The 20759-nt window shown below is 46.8% G+C and overlaps 1 long non-coding RNA gene across 1 annotated transcript; it reads right to left on the bottom strand.

Annotated features, from left to right (window-relative positions):
- Positions 1-1643: 1643 nt before the first annotated feature.
- LOC143268490 (uncharacterized) lies at positions 1644-19246 on the bottom strand. Its single transcript, XR_013044492.1, has 4 exons — positions 18494-19246; positions 17288-17405; positions 11739-11830; positions 1644-2027 (listed from the first exon to the last, which is right to left on the bottom strand). It is a non-coding gene; the product is annotated as an uncharacterized LOC143268490 (long non-coding RNA).
- Between the last annotated feature and the right edge of the window lie 1513 nt (positions 19247-20759).

Genomic DNA, 20759 nt, shown 5'->3' with positions numbered 1-20759 from the left:
CCAATTCACATACACCATGGGGAAAGCAAGCAGACAGGACACTTCAAGATGCAAGAAAGTCTCTTGGGAACAAAACACATTGCCTTCCCTTGGAAAGCCAGGCCATCTCCAGGAAGTGGGCACTGTGTCAGCAGAGAGGCATGGGCATCTGCTCCTGTCAGTCTCAAACTTCAAAACAAACACAACATCCTCTAGACATAAAAAAGGAAAACTTTCAATTCATCTCAGGGCAATAAACCTTTGAGTCAAGATCTTGAGAACAAGGAAGCAGGCCAACAGTGACCTTCCTCAACAAGAGAAAAAAACGGTACCTGGTGTAAAACTCCATCCATTATTCAAATACAAAAGTGAATTAAATACATTTTCAGACATATGCAAGTCTTCAGTATGTATATCTCATGGACTAATGCCTTAGGAAGTTTCTAGAAATTGCTTTCTAATGCAATAAGATGATAAAGCAATGTAAGAAGTGATGGATAGTTACTAACAGGAGAATGACAAAGGGTGAAGAGAAACATCAGGCTAAGAGTGAAGTAAAAAATTCTGAGGTCAAATCTGAGCACCCTGGCAGCTGGAAGACCGAGGAACCAAGAGGCATTTCCACTGGGTACCAAGTGCCAGTGTCTGGCTGTTGTGTGAGTCATCTTACGATTGTTCAAAAATTAGAGAATTCAAAAAATGAATCAGCAGTAACTATATAGAAAAATTAAGCAAACCAATTAACAATAATAGTTATTAACTCCAGGGGAAATAACTTCACTATCAAGAATGTTAATTATAGAGTGTTTCCAAGCTCAATGCACTATGGGGTTCAATATTTAACTTTTTCAAACACTTCTGACTTATGAAAGAAAAAAAGAAAAACTGTCTTAAAACTACATAGAAGGTGTGTGTGTGTGTGTGTGTGTGTGTGTGTGTGTGTGTGTGTGTGAAAAAAATCTAAACCAGCTTCTTCCATGGCAGGAGATGCTATTGCCTGTTCTATAGAACAAGATCCAGAGCAAGATCCAAAACTACACAGAGAAACCCTGTCTCAAAAAACTACGAAAAGAGAAAGAAAAAAGGAAATGCTGTTGAAAAGAGAAAATCAATATACTATTGTATTTTAAATATTTTTAATTGGTTTTTATTTTATGAGCCTGAGTACATTCCTGAACCCCATGTGTATCCAGGTGACTTCAGAAGACGGAAGTTTGTGTCATGCCTCCTGGTATTGGAATTACAGATAGGCTGTGAGACATCCAGTGTAGGTACTTGGAACTGAACCTGGGTCTTCTGCAGGGCTGACAAGTACACCTAACTGCCCAGCCATCTCTCCACCCCCACACAGCATACTCTTCTGCACTGTCACTAGACTGACAGTTAGAAAATCGCCAACAAATATCAAAACCTGCCGCCACTTCAGCTTTCTGCAAGTAGGAATCTGGAGGGTGGATTGGATAGACTAAAGAGCTCTCACTTTATCATAATTATTGTGCTAGTATTTGATTGTATCCATAATTCATCTGCCACTTTTATAAAAATTTCACAGATTCAAACAAACAGCTACCATGGTTTGATAGCATGGAGGTTGACCTCTTAACACTCATAGGAGGTACCTGAATGACATGCTCATACTTGAAGAAGAAAATGAGGCCATAATCTGAAGGGAATAACAAAAGAAAAACTGATTTATTTCCATGCACTGAGTCACAGTGGTAAGTTAGATAATAGATAGATTCATTATCTTATACAACCCCCAAACCAGCAGAACATTCATTACTACCCCCCCCCCAATGAAGCCAAGGAAGGCTAAACCACACAGCTCATGGATAGGTAAAGTGGCATGGGGACCCAGATGTGACTCTTCTCCATGCCTATTACTGTAGCCTGCACTGACTTTGGGATTTAGTGCTGAATGTTTAAAGGGTGGGCCATAATTGAATATGAAAAATCCCATAGAAAGAGGTCTAGTTTATACTCTTAGAAGGTCTCTCCTCATTGCTTCTCCCATCCTGGGCTGCATCCAGAGTGATTCCAAATGGGCACTAGAAATGATAGGATAAAAGGGTAGATTATTGAATATACTTTCAAACTAAAAGAATAACTAGTCCTAAATATTTTACACTGGTATGGATTTTTGTATGTTGATACAAATTTAAGGTTATTTTTACTATACTGTATATATGTTTCTACTCTTGTTTAAGGTATTTTTGCATATTGATACAAATTGAAGGTTATTTGTGTTAGAACACACTGTACATATGCTTCTACTCTTGTTTAATGTATTATACCTATGCAACTCATTTAACAATGTAATTTAAATTCTAGTCCTTGAAAGCTACTATTACAAACTATTTAGGATGATAAAGAAGTACAGGTTAGCAGTTAGTCACCTATAACAATCAAATTTGTAGTCACATTAGGTATGTTTTGAAGGTCAAACAGAGGTATATTTTAGATAGATAGGTTCTCTTCCAACACTTCAGAGACCTATAGAATATGGCATTTAAGATGTTTTAATAATGTAAGGCTTTTCATGACAGTGAGACATGTCTGCTCCAGGCAGCAACAATTTACTTCAAAAGAAGATAATGGTCATCAAGAACCTCCATATGGATTTTGCTTTCAATGTGACAAAGCTAGCCATTTGGACAAGAAACTGCCCAAGCTGCTGGCAGTATGTTGTCCAAATTGGACACAAAAGCAAGACACAAAAGAAGGCAATTGCCAAATTTTGCCAAGACAAGGTAGGAGAGTCCTTCAAAATTCCTGATTCCCAGAAAAGTCTGTCAGATATTATAGGACTGTAGGTCGAAGAGGAATGCCCCAACATTGCAGAGTAACCTTGGGGTGACTCTCCAGGCACCCAGATGTCTCTGTCATTTCTTAGTTTTGGAAGTTGCTTGCTCTGCTCTTCCTATTTACTTGGGTAATATTATATCCTTCTCGAGTCTCTGATGGTGTTGAAGACTAGATAGTAATAATTACAGATTTCCTTGCTACCAAATTCAAAAAAGAAACAAAAGAGCTGTAAAGTGTGTAAAATTGAGAGACATAAAAGCTTAAATTGTTTCTCTAAGAAAATGCTTTGAGGTCCAAAAAGATAGTTTTGGGTTGGTAATACAAGTCAGGTTAGAAAATAAATTAGATATAAAACTTTAGATTTATCAAGATGGGATAGATGATAGAATATTTTCTCTGAATATGCCAACTACAAATAGACTGAACATTGTAAATGTAATTCTTACTTGATAATTGTTCTTATTATATATAGTTTTACTGTGTTAGAACTAAACCCTTTCCTTTTTATTTAGGCAAAAAGGGAGACATGTTGTAGAATTGTCTTTTTGTACACTGTGAAGATGTGTCTTTCCCAAGGTGTCTTCTGATTGGATTAATAAAATAGCTAGGCAGCAGGGATACACAGGACTTCCAGGCATAGGGAGGACTCTGGGAAGAAGTGAGGCAGAGACACTGGGAGACACAGAGAGGAAACAGGAGGTGTGAGATAAAAGAAAGGCAAAAAGTCATGAGGCAAAACACAGATTAATATAAGTGGGCTAATTTAAGTTATAAGAGTTAGTTGGAAACCAGCCTAAGCCAAGGCAGAGCTTTTATAATCAGTAATAAGTCTCCATGTCATTACTTAGGGTTGACTGTGGAAAAGAAAGTCTGGCTACAGGACACTGCTAAGGCAAACTTCCCCCCTTTCACATGTAGCTTAGTTTTTCAGTGAGAGGGACTGCAGAGCGGCCCTATGCATTAGTCTTATATAATAGTTGTGACAAATGACCACCAACTTGCTGACTGCTAATTGATTTGTATTTATTTGTTGTCCTGAAGTTCTATAGGACAGACAGTTGACACAAGTCTCATTAGATAAAAAATCATGATAGGGAAGTGCTGTGTTCTTTTCCAAAGACTCTTTGTTTTAGAGAGTGTCTCAGTCCTTAATCTACCCAGGCTGGCCATGAACTTGTCATCCCCCTGTCTCTGCCTCCTGAGTTTAGGGATACCAGGCCTGTACCCCTACAATCAGCTTCTTTTCCCCATACCATAAATGTGGTCCTATGTTGTGAGGAGTGGGCAAGTGACATCATTGGGGGACATGACGCTGCCCATGGCAGAATGTCATCCTGAATACTCACCGGGTCTCTGAGTTGTGACATCTTTGTTCCTCCCCTCAGGCCACCTTGCAAGAGCATGCAGTGAGAAGCCTTGCTCCTTTATGGGAAGAACCACCTTTACACTCCTAGCACTCAAAGTAAGTGTTCTGCTAGCTCCCCAGTCCTCCGTTCAAGGATGACACCATGGTTCCCACCCATTCAAACCTGTGCTTTTGGAAGATGTCTGGATTTGCAAATTCAGGAACTTCAGGGTCTCATATGTAGGAGCAACTGAGTTCTGCTGGGTCCATTAAATCTGGGTGTACACTAGAGAGTGCTTGCCATGGATGGTGGGCAAAATGGACTGCAAGGTACTTCTTGAGATGTGCCCACCCACTGGGCCCAGGCTCTGTCTGTGCAAGGGATGCAAGGTAATGAACAGGTTTAAGAGTGTATTTAAAGCAAGCAGCCAGGGAACCAGCAGTGGTAGAGGCAGGAGACCTGGATGTGAGTTCTGCGATGCTCAGTGCCCTTGAGCCTATGATTCTTCTTCTGTGGAGGAGGGAAATGATACACGGTAATCTGAGTGTCACAGAGAGAAGATTGGAGTGTAAACATCCGGTAAAATGCACTTCTGAAAGAGTCAGGATGGGTGGACTGTGTCTGCTCTCCTTCCATCCCTTCCATCTCTTGTGAATGCCTCTGGTTCCTGGTACCTCAGAAACGGATGAGTGTGACTCTTGTAATAGAGGCCACTGAGAGAGGCTCTGGAGATAGTGGGGCTGTTTAGTGTTGGGGGGGTTGGGTCAGAGAGAGGGAGGTCTTCCATCTGGACTTTAGAGGACAGAAAGGGGAAGAAGGAAGGAAAGAGAGTTCTGGGGGGAGAGAAACCTGGAAAGTGCTGAGAAGAAGAGCAGGGCTGGAGGTCCTCAGCTAGCTGCTGTGTAGTGAGCAAGAAAGAGTCAAGAGGCTCTTATTCCCATCCACATCGCTCCAGAGCAGATGCTCCAAGGCTGGCATCAGAGCTGAGTCAGAGCCACAGCACATGCTCTACAAGCAGTTGAGTGAGTACACCTTCGGGCCCCTTTTAAGGTCCTAACGTGGCCCCAACACAGACTCCATCTCCCATCATCCCCATCACGGCTTGGGATTGTGGTGCTATATTGTGCATCCTAATAAAGTTTGCCTGAGGACCAGAGGACAGAGTCAGTCACGAGATTAGACACAGAAGTCAGGCAGTGGTGGCTCACACCTTTAATCCTAGCACTTGGAAGGCAGAGATCCATTTGGATCTCTGTGAGTTCAAGGCCCCCCTGGACTACATGAGATTGACTCAGTCTAGGAGAGAAAACAGAGCCAGGCAGTGGTGGCGCACACCTTTAACCCCAGTACTTGGGAGTCACAGGCCTTTAATCCCAACCCTAGGAAAGTTGAGACAGGAAATGATATGGGTGGGCAGAGAAAGGTATATAAGGTGTGAGGAGACAGGAACTAAAGTCTTTCGGCTCAGGAAAGCTTTGCAGGCTGAGGAGTCCTAGAGGTAAGAGGTGACTTGTTCCTTCGTCTCTCTGATCTTTCAGCAGTCACCCCAATAAGACCATTTAGGAATTCGTGTTACATGGGATGGTGCACACATCTAGCTCTAGGCTACAGAATGAACTACAGTTTAGACAGGCTGAAAATTAGATCAAGGCCACCCTGTGCTTCTGACTTAATTGTGTCTTGTCAACCAGACCCCTCTCTGCAATCAAGCTCCTCAGACCAGCCACATTCTCACAGGACACATTTCACTGGGGCCCCCTAGAGTGGTATTTTTTTCTTGTTGTAACCAATTTGAAATCACTGGTGACTCAACTTCGTTCCTCTCTTCCAGACAAAGGGATTGCAGGGTTTGTGAAGCTGAGCTCCCTGGGGTCAGGGCCTCCCTCAGCTGGGCTCACCTGTCCCCCATGGACTCATCCCCTGCTCTTGCCTGAGAGACTCTCTTCCTGCCCTGGACCAGTCTACATCTCTGCTTCACTCTGCCATCCTCCATCCCAAGTCTCCACTCACTTTGTTCTCATTTTAAAGGAAAAAAAATCACTTGCACATTTTATTTGTGTGTGTATATGTATGTGTGTGTGTATGTGTGTGTGTGTATGTGTGTGTGTGTGTGTGTGTGTGTGTGTGTGTGTGTGTGTGTGTGTGTTGCACATGGAGGTCAGTGAACAGCTTGCAGAGAGCAGCTATCTCTTTCTACCATGTCCTAGGTCATCAGGTGGCCCTTACCCAGTGAATCATCTCACTGCCCCCATCCTCATCTCATTATCTATTGTAACAGTCGCTTCTTCTCCCAGCTCTACAATTGGAGCCCCACCTGCCCACTGAAATCTCTTTTACCCAGAACAGCATCATGGAAGCCTTTCCTGGCTTATCTCAGTGTGGAAAAGACTCCTAAAGAATCTGATGAACTCTGGCCCATCCCAATTTGTCATCACCTGCACAAAGTATCTGCAGACACAAGACAGGCCTCCGGTACCTGTTACCTATAGCATCTTATCAAGGGACAGTTAGGTAGTAGTGACAGGAACCGTTTGATCAGCAAAACAAAAATCAAGGCATTTCTGACTTACTTCTGGGTCTTTAAGAAAAAAAAAAGTTGTCTTAGTACAAGCAATGAACACAAAGTGAGTCTGTAAGTTGTAACTCTTATAGCCTGCTTTGAATTCTGTTGTTGATGATACCAGGGTGTGTGTGTGTGTGTGTGTGTGTGTGTGTGTGTGTGTGTGTGTGTCCACCCAATCCCACCATGGCAAGAAGTTTCCAGATGCACTGTGTGGCAATATGAGCAGAGGATGGAATTCAAGGTCATAGGAGGAGCTGCGAGCAAGCTGCAGAGCTGGTGCCTTTCAGGAATGTGACTCTCTTGCCCTGAGCGCAGCACATCACTCAGACTCTCTCTTCTCAACTTTAACTGCAAGGCTAGGGGACAGTGGAGGTGGCTTCTTTGGGTTTCGATGAGATGATGTGCTCTCCGCCCTGGCCCTGGGTGGAGCGTGCACGGTAGGTACACAAAACACATCCACCCATTCCTTCACACTGCCACAGACTTCCCCGATTTTTCTGTTTCTCGGCCACACAATCTCATCCTGGCTCACTCAGCCCTGAGGCGCAGCAAGCAGCCCTTTGACATGGAACCTGAAACAGGAGGTGCTGAGATGGTGGGAAGCAGTGGAGGGGAGGGGTGGGGGAGGGATCCAGGAGCCACCTCAGCTGCCTCCATCAGGATGGCAGGAGACTTCCCGTCATTAGAGCTGGGCTGGGTTCCAGCTGGTACCCTGGAGGGGCTGCTTCAGACTCATTCCCAGCGCCCCAGCCAGCCTGTCCCCCCAGGATTAAGATCTTATAAACATCAGCCAGTCCTCAGGGGGCATCCACTGAGCACCCCCCATTGATTCCAGATGGAGAAGAGACTTTCCTGAGGAACAAATGCTAGCTTTCTCTTTCAGCAGGAAAAACACAACAGCTCAGCCATGAGTGAGGCAGCCTGAACGCCCCTTGCAAACCAAGTTCTTTCCTCCCAAGACTCCGGTAACATGGAGTTATGCCAGGAGCTGTGGGCTGGGAGCAGAGCGACTGAGTCTTGTACCTTTAGCTATCTCCACCAGGGCCTGCGCAGAGATGAGGGGCGGGGCAGGCTCTGGTGACTCCCTGCAAGCCTGCCTTGGAGGAGCAGTGCCAATAAACAACCAAGTGGCACACTCTTTCCACGGAAGCACATGCACTCCAAGAAAGACTTTACTGCCCTTAATTTTCCTCCTCGGGGCTGTGCTGTGGCTCTTGTCTCGATCTGGGCTTTGCAATCCCCAGCAGACTCCACTGAAAGGCTGTTCTTTTCAGGGAGAGGCAAGCAGCCATGTTACGGAAGCTCCAAACACATCTTCCAATAGAGACTCACCCTGATTCTAGCCCAGGCCACTCTACACATCAGGACAGGGTATTGCCTTCAACCCACAGGGCTCAGACCACTCTTTTGCCCAGTCCTCTCTGTGGGCCATGCTATGATGGGCAGCCATCATGTTTAACACCTATGGGGATGTTTCCATCCATATACAGATAAATAGCTCAACTCCCTTCTCTCAGTACACTCAGAATTCCCAATTTTAGAGACATGTTGAATTTCCAATTTCAGAGACATCTATGGGTCCATTCTGTCACTTTCTAGCTCTATGGCTTCAGAAAAGTCACACAGTCTCTCTGAGCCACAGTTCCTCCCATGGCCATTGTTATAGGTGCAAAAGAGTGTCTGTAAGACCTGGAAATCTGAGCAGAGGGCCCCTATGATTGTCCCCATCAGGAATGAAATGAAATACCCTGTGCCCCTCAACCCTCATTAAAAGACAAGGGACAGATGGTCTCCAATTCATGCAGAGCTCAGTGGAAGGCTTATTAAATTAGGGGAAATAAAACTTTCAGACATGGAAACTTCTATCTAAGAACCCAGTGTTCACTGCGTGGAGGAGATAAAGTGAAACAGAGTTCAAGACATATAGGCCACACCGGCTGAACCTTTTTTTTTTATGTGTGTGTGTGTGTGTGTGTGTGTGTGTGTGTGTGTATCAGGACTTATCAGGATCTCACACTTTCTGATGTGTGTGGTGTTCTCTTGGGGACTTTCACCTAGACTCGGTGATGGGATGTCCTGGGGATTTGTCACTGGTTTGCACACATCTGCGGCAGGTGCACAGTTCAGGGACCAGGGACTATGCTAAGCTTAAGGTGTGTGCCAGGCTCCAGTTTCAAAGTTTTCTGCAAACCGACTTGCATAATTTTGTAGGCATGAGTGTCCGTGGTCCCCAGCATCCTGCCAGGATGTGAGACTCAAGACCTTTGCTGTGAATGGAATAAATCACAGTGCCTGAAATAAGGTCTGCACTGGCTCTTTTCCCTCTGTGACTTCTGTTATAGTTCAAGGCTAGACCTAGGATGTCACGCAAAAGTGTCAGGCCTTCACTCTATGCAGGGGCGGGAGGGGAGCCGTTTTCTCTAAGCCCATTGTTCTGATACACCAGTGCAGGGTGATCTCACTGCAGGAACACTGATTCTGGGGATTGGTGAGCAAGGTGCTGACTCGGCAGGCATGAGCTTGGATCCCCAGCAGACACATTAGACGCAGGCTTGGAGGTGCATGCCTGTCATCTCAGAGCTGGGAGGCAGAAACAGAGAGCTGGGGCTCCCATCTAGCTAACTGCTAAGCTGTAGGTTTAGTGAGAGATCCTGTCTCAAAAATAAGGTGAAAATTGATAGAACCCAACAACTGATGTTGACCTCTGGTCTTCACACCAATGCATAGAGGCAAACATGTATATTCGCACATGCATGCACACACACACAGAGACACATGGGCACACAGGGACACACACGCATAGACTTTGCAAGCACATGTCCACACACACCCACACATCAACTCGAGTCTGTCCAATATCCAGATGTTCCCTTTCTCTTACAGAAGGATGCTCCAGGGCTACCCACCAGAGTTGCAGAAGGACACTAAAACTTCTGAAATGTGGTCCACAGTCAACATTGCTATGTCGACCAAAATGTAGTGGGCTCAATTCAGGTTCCACAAACCACACTTCAGTGAGGGGGGCCAGTCCTCTGGAGGAAATTCTCACACATGGAATCTGGATATGAAGTGAGAGGAGGTTTGGAAATATTCCAGACCAGATCCATCCCTGAGTACCCTGAAGCAGAATAAAGAGAAAATGAAAACATTGGTCCATGGTGTTCTCTCGGAAACAAGATCCATCCTAAGAGTGGATGAAGGTCTAAGGACCCTTGCAGCCTTGTAGACTGAGGTGCTTAGCCATAACTGCACTTGGTAGCAACATCTATGCAGATATCATATGATCTGTTCATTCATCCATTCAGCCAGTCTTCAGTAAGCCAGACACCATCATCATCTCATGGGTACATGGAGGTAAATCATTTGTCCATCATAATGAAGAGAAATGAGTGTTAAGACAGGTAGTTGTACAGTGTCCAGATGAGAGAATGGATCAGCAATTTTGTGTCCCAGCTGGGCTGGAGTGGGGTATGAGGCAGTCAGGGAGCTCACTGAACTAGACAAATCTGGTCTTTGCAACAATGAACTCAGAGGGCGTCTGTGAACAACCAGAGGGCTACACACACACACATCCCTGGGGAGGTCAGATACAAGGAATGGGAGTCAGTCCTTCACCTGCAATGTCTCTGTGTGTGAGCTTGCACTGTGCACTCTGCATGGTCTATAAAAGCTAGCGGCACCTCTCCACCTTAGCAGTAGTTTGGCCAAGACTCAATAGATTGGAGAAGAGGGTCTCAGGTATCTATTTCTCCCTTTCCCTTGTTCCTCATCTTTGACACATTGTAATCCTTTCAATGCATTTTCTTTTTCCTTTCTCTTTCATTGGTTCATACATAAGAAAGAATAGAGCATGGGCAACCCCACCATCCCTAACTGATCACATCTCCTTGGACCACCTTGGGCATTTGTATACCACCCTGAGGCTGCAGAGCATTGAGGACAATGGGGACAGAAACAGGGAGATGAGAAACTGCAGAGGCTAGTGTGAGAGGAAACAAGACCCCCATGCTAAGAAGAAAAGAGACCCCAAGAAAAATAACTACAGCCTTGGCGAGATGGTTCAGCAGATAAAGGTGCTTGCCACCAAACTTGATGACCTGCGTTCAGTCTCAGAACCCACATGGTGGAATAAAAGAACTGACTTCCACAAGTTATCCTCTGACCCCCATAAATGTGCTGCAGCATGTGTGCATGTGCACACGCATGCACGCAGGCACGCACAAATACCAAATACATGTGTTTTTTTAAGGTGGGAGTAATTTTCTTCAGTAGCATAAACACTGTAAGTTGCCTGTGCTCCAGTGCAGACCCCTACACTTGCCCGTGTAAAAAACCCCTAACTAAACCCAATGTGCTATCAGAAAGACATGAAAGACAGAGATGGAGTTGTGAAGAAGAAGGAGGAGAAGGAGAAAGAGAAGAAAAAGAAGAGAGGGTTCAGTTAGATGGGGGAGAAGAAGAGAGGGTAACACAGTGAATATAATAAAAATACATTACATATAACTATGTCATTGACAAAAAATAAATCTAAAATATCAGTTTAAAAGAAGAGAAACCAACAATAAGCAGATGAGGAAATTGCAGAGGCATGGAGATGTAGGAACAGGAGGAAGAATGAGAGCTCCTTGTGGCCGCCATCCAGCCTGGGATCTGAGTATCACGGGGAAGCATGCACCAGAGCCAACCTCGCCTCTCACTAGCGTGGCCTCTGGCTATGCAGCCTGAGAAGGTTACCTGTGTATCTCTGTTCCTCACTTCTCTCACCAGGAGAACAGGGATACCCATGGCACACCCCCCTCTGGGATGGAACTAGGTACATTTACTCATCTGCAAAATGTGAAGTACAGGGCGTGAGATCAGTGCCCTACTCTAGCATGTATTTTTACTACAAATGTAGAAATCTGTAGACCAGGAGGGACTGGCATGTCCAAGAGCACAGACTGTCTCGTGACATGGCAAAACAAGAACTCTGCTCACTAGCTGAGGCATGGCCCTTTCTTTCTATTCTTAAGCAAGAGAAGAGTGGCGGCCAAGGGTGGCCTTACCAATAAACAGAAGAGCCTTTTCAGGGCTGGTCCACTCTCAGACCCAAGACATTGTCCATGGTGGGAGGGTGTCACAGATTCACCATTGTCACCTCAAGTAGGACAAGGGGATGCAACAGAGAGATGTGAATGGCAGATTCAACGCAAGATTCCCACATGATGAAACTAATAATTCCCATCAAGACCCAGTGACGACCATGATGTGATGGGATACAACCCTCGGTTGACAGGAGTGGGGTTAAGTGGGGCTGTGTGCAAGGTGGAATGTGCATGTGTAGTACAACCTGCCCACACACTTTTGAGTGTGAACCTGTAGATGGACAAACACGCATGTGGATGTGTGGAAATGCACGTGCATTTGTAGATAAGTGTCTGCCTATGGGCAGGTATATGGAACCTAAGCATGCATGTATGCACTCCTGCGTGCAGGTGGCTGAGTGTCTACAGTCTTTGCCTGTGCTTGTGAGCATACATCCCGCATTCAGAGAGGTCAGATGCTGCAGACTTTGGCTCCTTGCTCACTTGTTCTTTCCATCTCCACAAAGTCCTCAAGCATGACTCAAGTCAGTACCGTGTGCGTTATCTGAGAACTTTCTGGAAATGCAGAATCTCAGCTTCCTTCCAAGGCCTCCTGAGTCAGACGCTGAAGGTTATCCAGACCCCACTGCGGCGGGGGGGGGGGGGGGGGGGTGTTCTGAGCATATTAAAGAAGTTCAGCCACTAGAGGATGAAGTCTGCTGTGATTTCAACCCACACAGGGTGTGGTGCAGAAACCATGACCTCAACAAGATGTAGGACATGGACTTGAAGGAATCACTCTACAGACTTGATATCACTTCTCCATGAAAGAAGACTCATCACAGTTCCAAAGTCAGAGATGAGGAAATGTGATCAGGAGAGATACTGATAACCGAGGTCAAATGGGCTTCAAAGGCCCCCCAGAAAGCAACCCCTTCTTTGCAAGGCAATGGCTGTCCCTCAAGATAAAGGCACTATTTAACTAAGCTGAGAAGGGCTTCAGAGGGATGACTAGTGACTTCTCTTGTGTGTTGACCTTGAAGCCACCTTGAAGAAAAGTCCTAGCTAGCCTGGAGCTTTGCTCATCAGCCCCCTATGTCAATGACAGGTTCTATTTGGTTCTCTGTGGGCATCCTAGGGCTGAAGGTGCCCACTTTGACTCTGAACGCGGACCCCCTATTTGCCAGAGGTAGGTTGGTGCACACCACCAACCATCTCCATCATGGGTAAGGAGTGAAGAAACTGGTCTTAAAAAGGTCGTGCCTCAAGAACCTGTCAGAGACGTGCAAAGTCTGGGTTGATTTACAAACACACACATGGGCCAGGTCATTACCATAATTAGACAGAACTTTGGAGTCTCTCATTGTAAGTTTCCTGATTGCCCTAGGGTGTCAGTTTTACCAAATCCACCCTGCATATGGGGAAACTGAGGCTCAGGTGGGTGATTGACATTTTTCTAAGTCCTCATGGGTCCTGAAGGGGGGTGGCAAGCCCTTCACTGTCTGGCTCTCGAGTCCTTGCTCACTTCCCTCCATCCTCACAGCCAAGACTTGGTATTTTTGTTTCTGACTCAGCCTGAGATAAGAGAAATCTGGATGGCCCGTGAGATGCAGAGCTACGTGCGAGACAGGCTTTAGCAAGTCACTTCGGGTGTCCAACTCTCTCTCTTGACTGACGTCCTGGCAGTTCAAGCTCCCAGATCCCAGTGTGAAAGAAAAATAAAAATATCTGCCTCATTTTTTTTGACTCAACATTTCCTGCACTCAGAATAGTAGATGCCCTGGCTGAGTAACACTGTCCCTTCTGGACTGACAGGCAGGATCCCTTCCCCTGCACTCTAACCTCTTTTCTCTGCACTGGGATGGATTCATGTGTACCTAAAAGCCTCTTTCTGAGAAAACTGTGGCCATATTTGAATTCTGTGGACCTGCTGGTACAATTACCTCGCAGAAATGCCCGCCAGGCCCCTCACTAGACTCTGGCCAATGCATATCCTTTTACCCTTCCTCTTACGTCTGCCTTTGTTCTTCTCTTGGTCCCACACATAGAAGCAGCCACACTGAATGTGTATGGCAACTTAAATATCGGTGTGTGTTTATGTAATACCTGTAACTTCCACCCATGTCACTAGATCATATTCTCTACGAGAGTGTCTATCCAATGCTGCATCGTGTGTGTGGGGGGGGGCGGGGGGGGGTGTTGGGTATGGGGAGACACCAGCCAAGAGCTTACTGAATGACCAAATGAACCAAGGAGCTTCAGCAGTTCCTATGCCAGTCTGGGCCAATGCAGGCTCTACAGCGCCTCCTCTATAAGTAGATCAGCTGTGCTGTTACATGGCACCAGTGTCCAATGGTGAGTGAAGTCAATAGTGAAACACGTGGATACTGTGTCTGCACAGGGGCCAGAGGAGAGTATGGACATGCCAGCCCTTGTCTGGCCTGCTCACAGGCTTCCAGGAGCAAAGACTGGGGAATGGGAAGTGCCCTGAATTCCTGCTGTTGCTGTGACAACACGCTCTGACTAAAGGCGTCTTAAGGGAGGAGAGGGTTAATTTCAGCTTATGGGTGACATTCCATCACCAAGGGAAGCCAGGGCACAAACCCCAGCAGGAACTTGGTGCAGAAATGGATCACAGTGGGCTTGCTCCCTGGCTTGCTTGCAGGCTCATGTTTGGCTAGCTTTCTCATACAGCCTAAGACCCCCCACCTAGGGATGATGCTGCCCACAGTGAACTGGGACCTCCTGCATCACTTAACAACCAAGACAGTTCCTTACAGACACACCCACAGACCAACCCGCTATACATAATTACTCACTTGAGACTTTTTAGGTGATTCTAGGCCGTGTCAAGTTGACAGTTAATGCAAACTAGGACAGCCTGTGACTGAGCTCCAGGGGCATCTAAGGAGTCTGGGGCCTTGAAAACTCGATTCTACCTCAGAGAAGTATAGGCTACCCCTCTGGGATGTGATTCTGGAGAACAGCGATGAGGTGACAGCCAGATGGGAACAGAGTCCTGAAGGCCTCTGGCAGCTACCCTGTCCCTCCCTATGCGGACTGGAGACTATGTGGTCCCACAGCCTTTATTCTTGTGGACACTCATTCTTCTGGCCATGGAGACTGTACAGAACTGCACTTTCCCAAAACCTATAGGTTCAACCAGAGGCAAAGTAGTAGGCCCAGAGTCCCAGTACCGCGAAAGAGAAGGGGGATAGTGGGGGAGAGAGAGGAGAGAGGAAGAGGAGGCCATAAACATCTGTGAGCTTGGGAGAGCCTACACTAAGAACCCTTCTGGGCAGAGGAAGAGAAATACAAATTTCAAGCTGACCCCACAGCTAGGTGTTGTGGCGTAAACAACTCCTGAAGGACACAGTGGTCATCTATGGACCTGGAATTCTCATAGCAGTAGGCTTTAGGCTCGCTGAGACTATGGGCTTGGGCAGTCTGAACTACAGTGACCTCATGGATAGATGGCCAAGAGCCATTGCATCTGCCTGTCAGATTGAGGGAGGATTAAGTAAGATGATGGTAAGTAAAGTGCTTCGGTGGGGTGTGACTCACTGCAGGAACACACTGCGGATTAATCATGTCATTATCATTGGCAGGAGAGCCAGGCTCTCCTGTAGACTATGAGTAGAGAGTCAGGAGAGGCACAGACCCATGTCCCCACTTCTCCCATTTGCCTGGAGAAACACAGACTTTGCGGAGTAGACGAGCCTCCACAAAGGCATCTGTGAGACTGTTCAAAAGCACAGGCCAAGCTCACCATGACTTTGCAAATCTCCAATATTTTGCACTAGGCCATAGTGTCACAGAGCTAACCAGTTATGTCCAGTGGACAGTTAAGCCACTTGAGGTCAGAGGCATCCTATTTGAGGCTATACAGGATAGAGGGAGGGGCTGGGCTGTACCCCTTGGACCCCAGGCCCAGTGGGCTTCTCCTCTGCCTCTCACCTTTTTGGAGGATAAAAGTGCCATGGAATACAAGGTCAGTTGTTCACTGGAGGCCAGGTTCTCCTGGCAGACTTTCTTGTTTATCCCTCAGCAGGATGGGTATGGCTCATCAGGGGCCTTGCCCTATCTCGAGGCACTTGGCGGCTTCATCCTTACCAAGATCTGAGATGAATCACCACCCACTGAAAACCCACATAGACAGGTGAGCAGGGCTGCTGGCTGGGAGGAAGAGTAAGTTCATGTGGTTCTTGTTAAAGGTTGAGAAATCCTGGTGAGACCATCGCACAGAGGAACAGAAACCCACCACCACCATCACAGAACTTTACAATGACCACCACAGCTTTGGACTCCGGGTTGCTAGGAGCCAGTCTCCCACCTTCTGCCTGGTACAAAGGATAAAGACAGATGGGGAAGGCAGCATGGATGGTCAGAAACAGGGCTCATGAAAAGCACAGAGCCCGTGCATGTTCTGGGACTTGGGCTCTGTCCCTGAGCGCTGGCAGAAGCAGGTTCTCACAGTTCTGGGCAATGTACCACCCTTCTTCCTGCAGACTATTCCACCAGCCAGAGCAGGCCAGGGAGAACTGGCATGGCCTGTCTCAACAGCACTAGTTTATGCCAACCTTGATGCTTGCTGTAGGGCCAAGAATAAGGTACTTGTTTATCCACCTGCCTCTTCTATCCATTCCTGTTCGTCTGTGTAACGAACATGTGTGTGTGTGTGTGTGTGTGTGTGTGTGTGTGTGTGTGTGTGTGTGTGTGTGTGTGTGTGTGTGGTGAGCGGTAGGAAGTGAAGATGCTCACAGAATATTACTATGGGCTGTGCTTCAGCGGCATGCTTCTGATTTTTGCAAGATCTGTAGGAAGGGACCAAGTCCCCTCTCACATAGAAAAGGAGACAATGACTTTGACATAATTCTTGCTTCACAGAAAAACAGAAAGATATTGGGTTTCTTCTTCTTTTAGATTTATTTTATTTTATGTGCATTTACCTGCATGTATGAATGTGTACCATATGCCTGGTACCTGAACAGGTCAGAAGATCATATTAGATACTCTGGAACTGGAGTTATGGATAGTTGTGAGCCACCATATAGGTGCGGGGATCTGAACTCAGGTCCTCTTGAAGAACATCCAGTGCTCTTAACCACTGAGCCATCTCACCAGCCCCCAGAAAGCTATCAGTTTTAAGCTCTATTTCTGTCTGCCTCACTGTATTACCTGTTTCTGGATATTTGCAAAAGCCAACAACAGAGTCAATGCCTGGCATGACATGTGGTTTCACAGAGGTCACTCTTAATTCTCATCTTCATCTCCCTCGCCCTGTCCCTAAATGTGGATATGGCAGGGAGACATTGCCTAGGAAGGCTGGTCTGAGGAAGACCCATGCTACCATTGCAGAGCAATATTGGCGCAGCTCTTTTTTTTTTTTTTTTCAGAGCTGAGAACTGAACCCAGGGCCTTGCGCTTGCTAGGCAAGCGCTCTACCACTGAGCTAAATCCCCAACTCCATTGGCCCAGTTCTTCATTCTGCTTCAAAATGCAGCTGCACCAGGATTTCCCAGCTTGCTCACCTGGAAGAGTCGCCATGATGGTGAAGGAGATGGTGTCTAGAGATGTGTCAGTACAACACCTGTTAGCCACAGGGCTGTGAGTAATTAATGGTTCAGCCATTCCTTATTGTCCCAAGAACTGTGGAAAGGCAGGAACGAGATCAGCAGAATACACCAGAGGGATTTCCAGACAGTTCATAGCTTTGGGCACATCTCCTTCAGCACCTCTGGACTGCACAGACCTGTTCTCACAGCCTCTAGCATGGGCTTGGGTAGCGACTGTGGCTAATAGCGGGACCCCTCCTCCCATGGAGCAATGGAGTCTGTGGCACTAACAGATCTCCTGTGTCTTTTCTGAGCACTTCATTCTGAGAGACTCCACACAAGGAAATAGATCTTGGGTCCCCCTTTCTCGGGGCAGAAATCCAAAGAAGGAACACTTATCCCTGGTGACAAATGAGTCAAGTGATGGAGCCTCGTCCGGGGCAATGCAATGTTAAAGGCCCTGGGTACACTGATGGCTGGCAGGCACTCAAAGGAAGTTCTTCAGTCCTCTGACTACATTTCCTTGCTTTGACAAAGTACCTCTGCCATGTTTGACTATTTGGGGCCTGTAGAGATGGCTCAGCCGTTAAGAGTTGTGTTCCCAGATGGCTCATGACCATCTCTCATTCCAGCTGCAGATGATCTGACACCTCTGGCCTCCACATATGCACTTATGTGACCATAGCTACATATATGTACACACACAGAGACACCCCTATATATTAATTTAAAATAATAGATGTAAGTCTCGAATAAACTTACTAGTTTTCTTTTAGGAATTACCGCAACTTTCCCTATTACTTCCTTGAAATTTTTCTGTCCCTGACCCTATCTTCAAAGTTCTAGTTTTGATATGTCTTGAATGTAGACTTCACTCATGGCTCATCCACCCAGAGATATGTCTATATTGTGTAGGGGTCCCATGAGCCCACAACCCCCAGCATAGCTTGGGAGAGGCTGAGACTCCATGTAGAGCAGTGGTTCTCATCCTTTGGGGGGGTCGCATATCACGTATCCTGCATATCAGATATTTACATTGCTATTCATAGCAGTAGCAAAACTATAGTTAAGAAGTAGCAACACAATAATTTTATGGTTGGGGGTCACCACAACATGAGGAACTGTATTAAAGCGTCGCAGCCTTAGGGAGGTTGGGGAACACTGATATATAGGTGAACATACCTTACACCCTTACTCTGTCTCCAGTCTGTGACCCCTCTAAGTAGGAAAACACACTGAGTCCGAGAAGCTGGCATTTCTGTAAAGACCAGGGACTTGGAAGGAAGGACTGAGATCTGTACAGGAGAAAAGAAACAGCCCTGGAGATTCCCACAACCCCATAATGCTAGACTCTGCTCAAATGAATAGAGAGTCCCTAGAACAGAGCCAGGCAGCAGGCAGACCTGCTGTGGTGGGAATGTCCTGTCATGTTGCACAAGGCATGTGTGTTTGGTCTGCAGAACACCGCAGGACACAGGTCAGCAAGGTGGCTGCTAGCCACATGTGGTCACTGAACACCTGCCGAGTGACATCTGTGGCTGAGAAACTGAATGTCTGATTTGCTTTCGTTTGAATTTAAATAGCCACTTCTCCAGGTGGCTTCCTTATTCAGAATAATATGCTCTTCTCTTTTCTCTTACATTTCTTCACTCCTAAACATTCCAAACCCAGTACCAGGGACCAATCACTGTACTGCTCTGGGAGTCTTCTAGGGGGAGAGCACTCATGATAAGGCAGGCTGCCGTGGAAAGCTTGCCCCATGACCCCAGACTGGGTGTGGAAGATGTGTTCTGGCTAGCACTGTGGGGCAGATGACCCTATAGCCCTTGAAGCCCCCATGAGCTCAGTAAGCTAGGCTGAGGTAGGATGGGAGCTGTGATTTCCAAAATGGTGCATGTCATGCTGGGGATCAGGGGCTTCCCCCAGAGAGGCAAGCCCCCCCCCCTCATATATAGAACAGTTACTCTTAATCTTCTGGGGGCCAAGAGACCTTGGATCTGTAGATTTTGCAAACAACTTCGTGACTGAGTTATGGATACAGCAAAGAGGGACCTCCGAGGATTCACAGAAAGAGTGAAATGGTCATGGTCACACATCTGATTTTGCAGGTCCTTGCATGATCCAGGGACAGACACCTGAAGAAGGGCAGGCCAGGAGCCTGAGATGGAGCAATTGTAAACACACTGGGTGGGGGGTGCTATGTGAGCGGGGACAGGATTGTGGGACAGGGGAGGCTCCTCAGAAGGCCAGGGATAGAGGACAGCTCTGGGATGTTGTCAGGGCTCTAAAGAAGTCTGTCTCTTGTCCCTGCTTCAGGCACTGGGCCCCCAGATGGCTTGCTCCCAGACTGCAAGGTGTGTCTTGTGTCTGCTGCCATCAATGAAGCCGCCCATCTCTCCCAGCAGAGGCACACAGGTAGAGCAGCTCTAACAAGACAAGAGAAACAGGTAGCCCTGCCCAGGGGCCACTGAGAGGAGATTCATTCCCCCATTGACTTTGGTGTGGGGAATCGGGGTCTTCCTGATCCATGGTGGCTCACCTTTCCCATAGTCAAAGGAAGTGAAATCTGAGCACCAGTCAAGAGTCTACAAATGAGGCAAAAGTGCCTTCCCGCCCTGGGGCTACACTAATGACTTCCAGAAGGCCCAGCCCCTTCCAGCACAAAGTGGGGACAGTGCAGGGTGTACCCCTGCTCCATCCCGCATCGGCAGCCTCACCCAAGGGACCATCTTTAATTAATCCTCTGTTACTGTTGAAATTGCATGGTCCCGAGGGGAAGCCCAACTAAGCAAGAATATTATTTTAAACACACACTGTAAACAACACTGGTTCTCTGAAGAATTCTGAGGTGCTGGGGTGTTGACCCATTCCCTGCCACTGTCAGTCAAAGCCAGGATTTTGTGTCATTTCCCAAATGAAGCTCACTCTAGTTTATTCCTTACCCTTTTCTAATGACATTAGGGCAGAAGCAAAGAAACATATCCAGTATTAAACGTATCTGGTCTCCTGGAAAGAAGTTCTTTAGAATGGGCTTAAAGGACCCTCGTTAAATAAGAGCGCTAGCTACCAAACAACAGCAATAGCTAACAGAGTGTGGGCCTTGTTGCTGTTCTGAGTCATAAAGCCTGGCAAACAGGCATGCACACATAAACACATGCAATCTTCCAGCCAGACACACACAGGTAAACACACGCGTTCATCCAGCCACACACACAGGTAAACACATGTGTTCATTCAGGTAAAGCACGGAGCAGTTTAGTGTGTGTTTAGTCCGCGTTCAGGAGGCACAGACACCTGAAGTCAGGTGCTCAAGGTGGAAGAGCTTGTGAATGACAGACTCAGGCTTTGAGCACAGGCAGTGTGACTTGGGGGTGTGTATTCTTAGCTACTGCATTAGACCAGATTGACACTTTTCTCTTCCCAAACCTCTGAACTGATTCAGTCATTT

Source organism: Peromyscus maniculatus, chromosome 14, assembly GCF_049852395.1.
Source record: "Peromyscus maniculatus bairdii isolate BWxNUB_F1_BW_parent chromosome 14, HU_Pman_BW_mat_3.1, whole genome shotgun sequence".
Taxonomy (NCBI): domain Eukaryota; kingdom Metazoa; phylum Chordata; class Mammalia; order Rodentia; family Cricetidae; genus Peromyscus; species Peromyscus maniculatus.
This window is presented reverse-complemented; position numbering and strand designations above follow the sequence as displayed.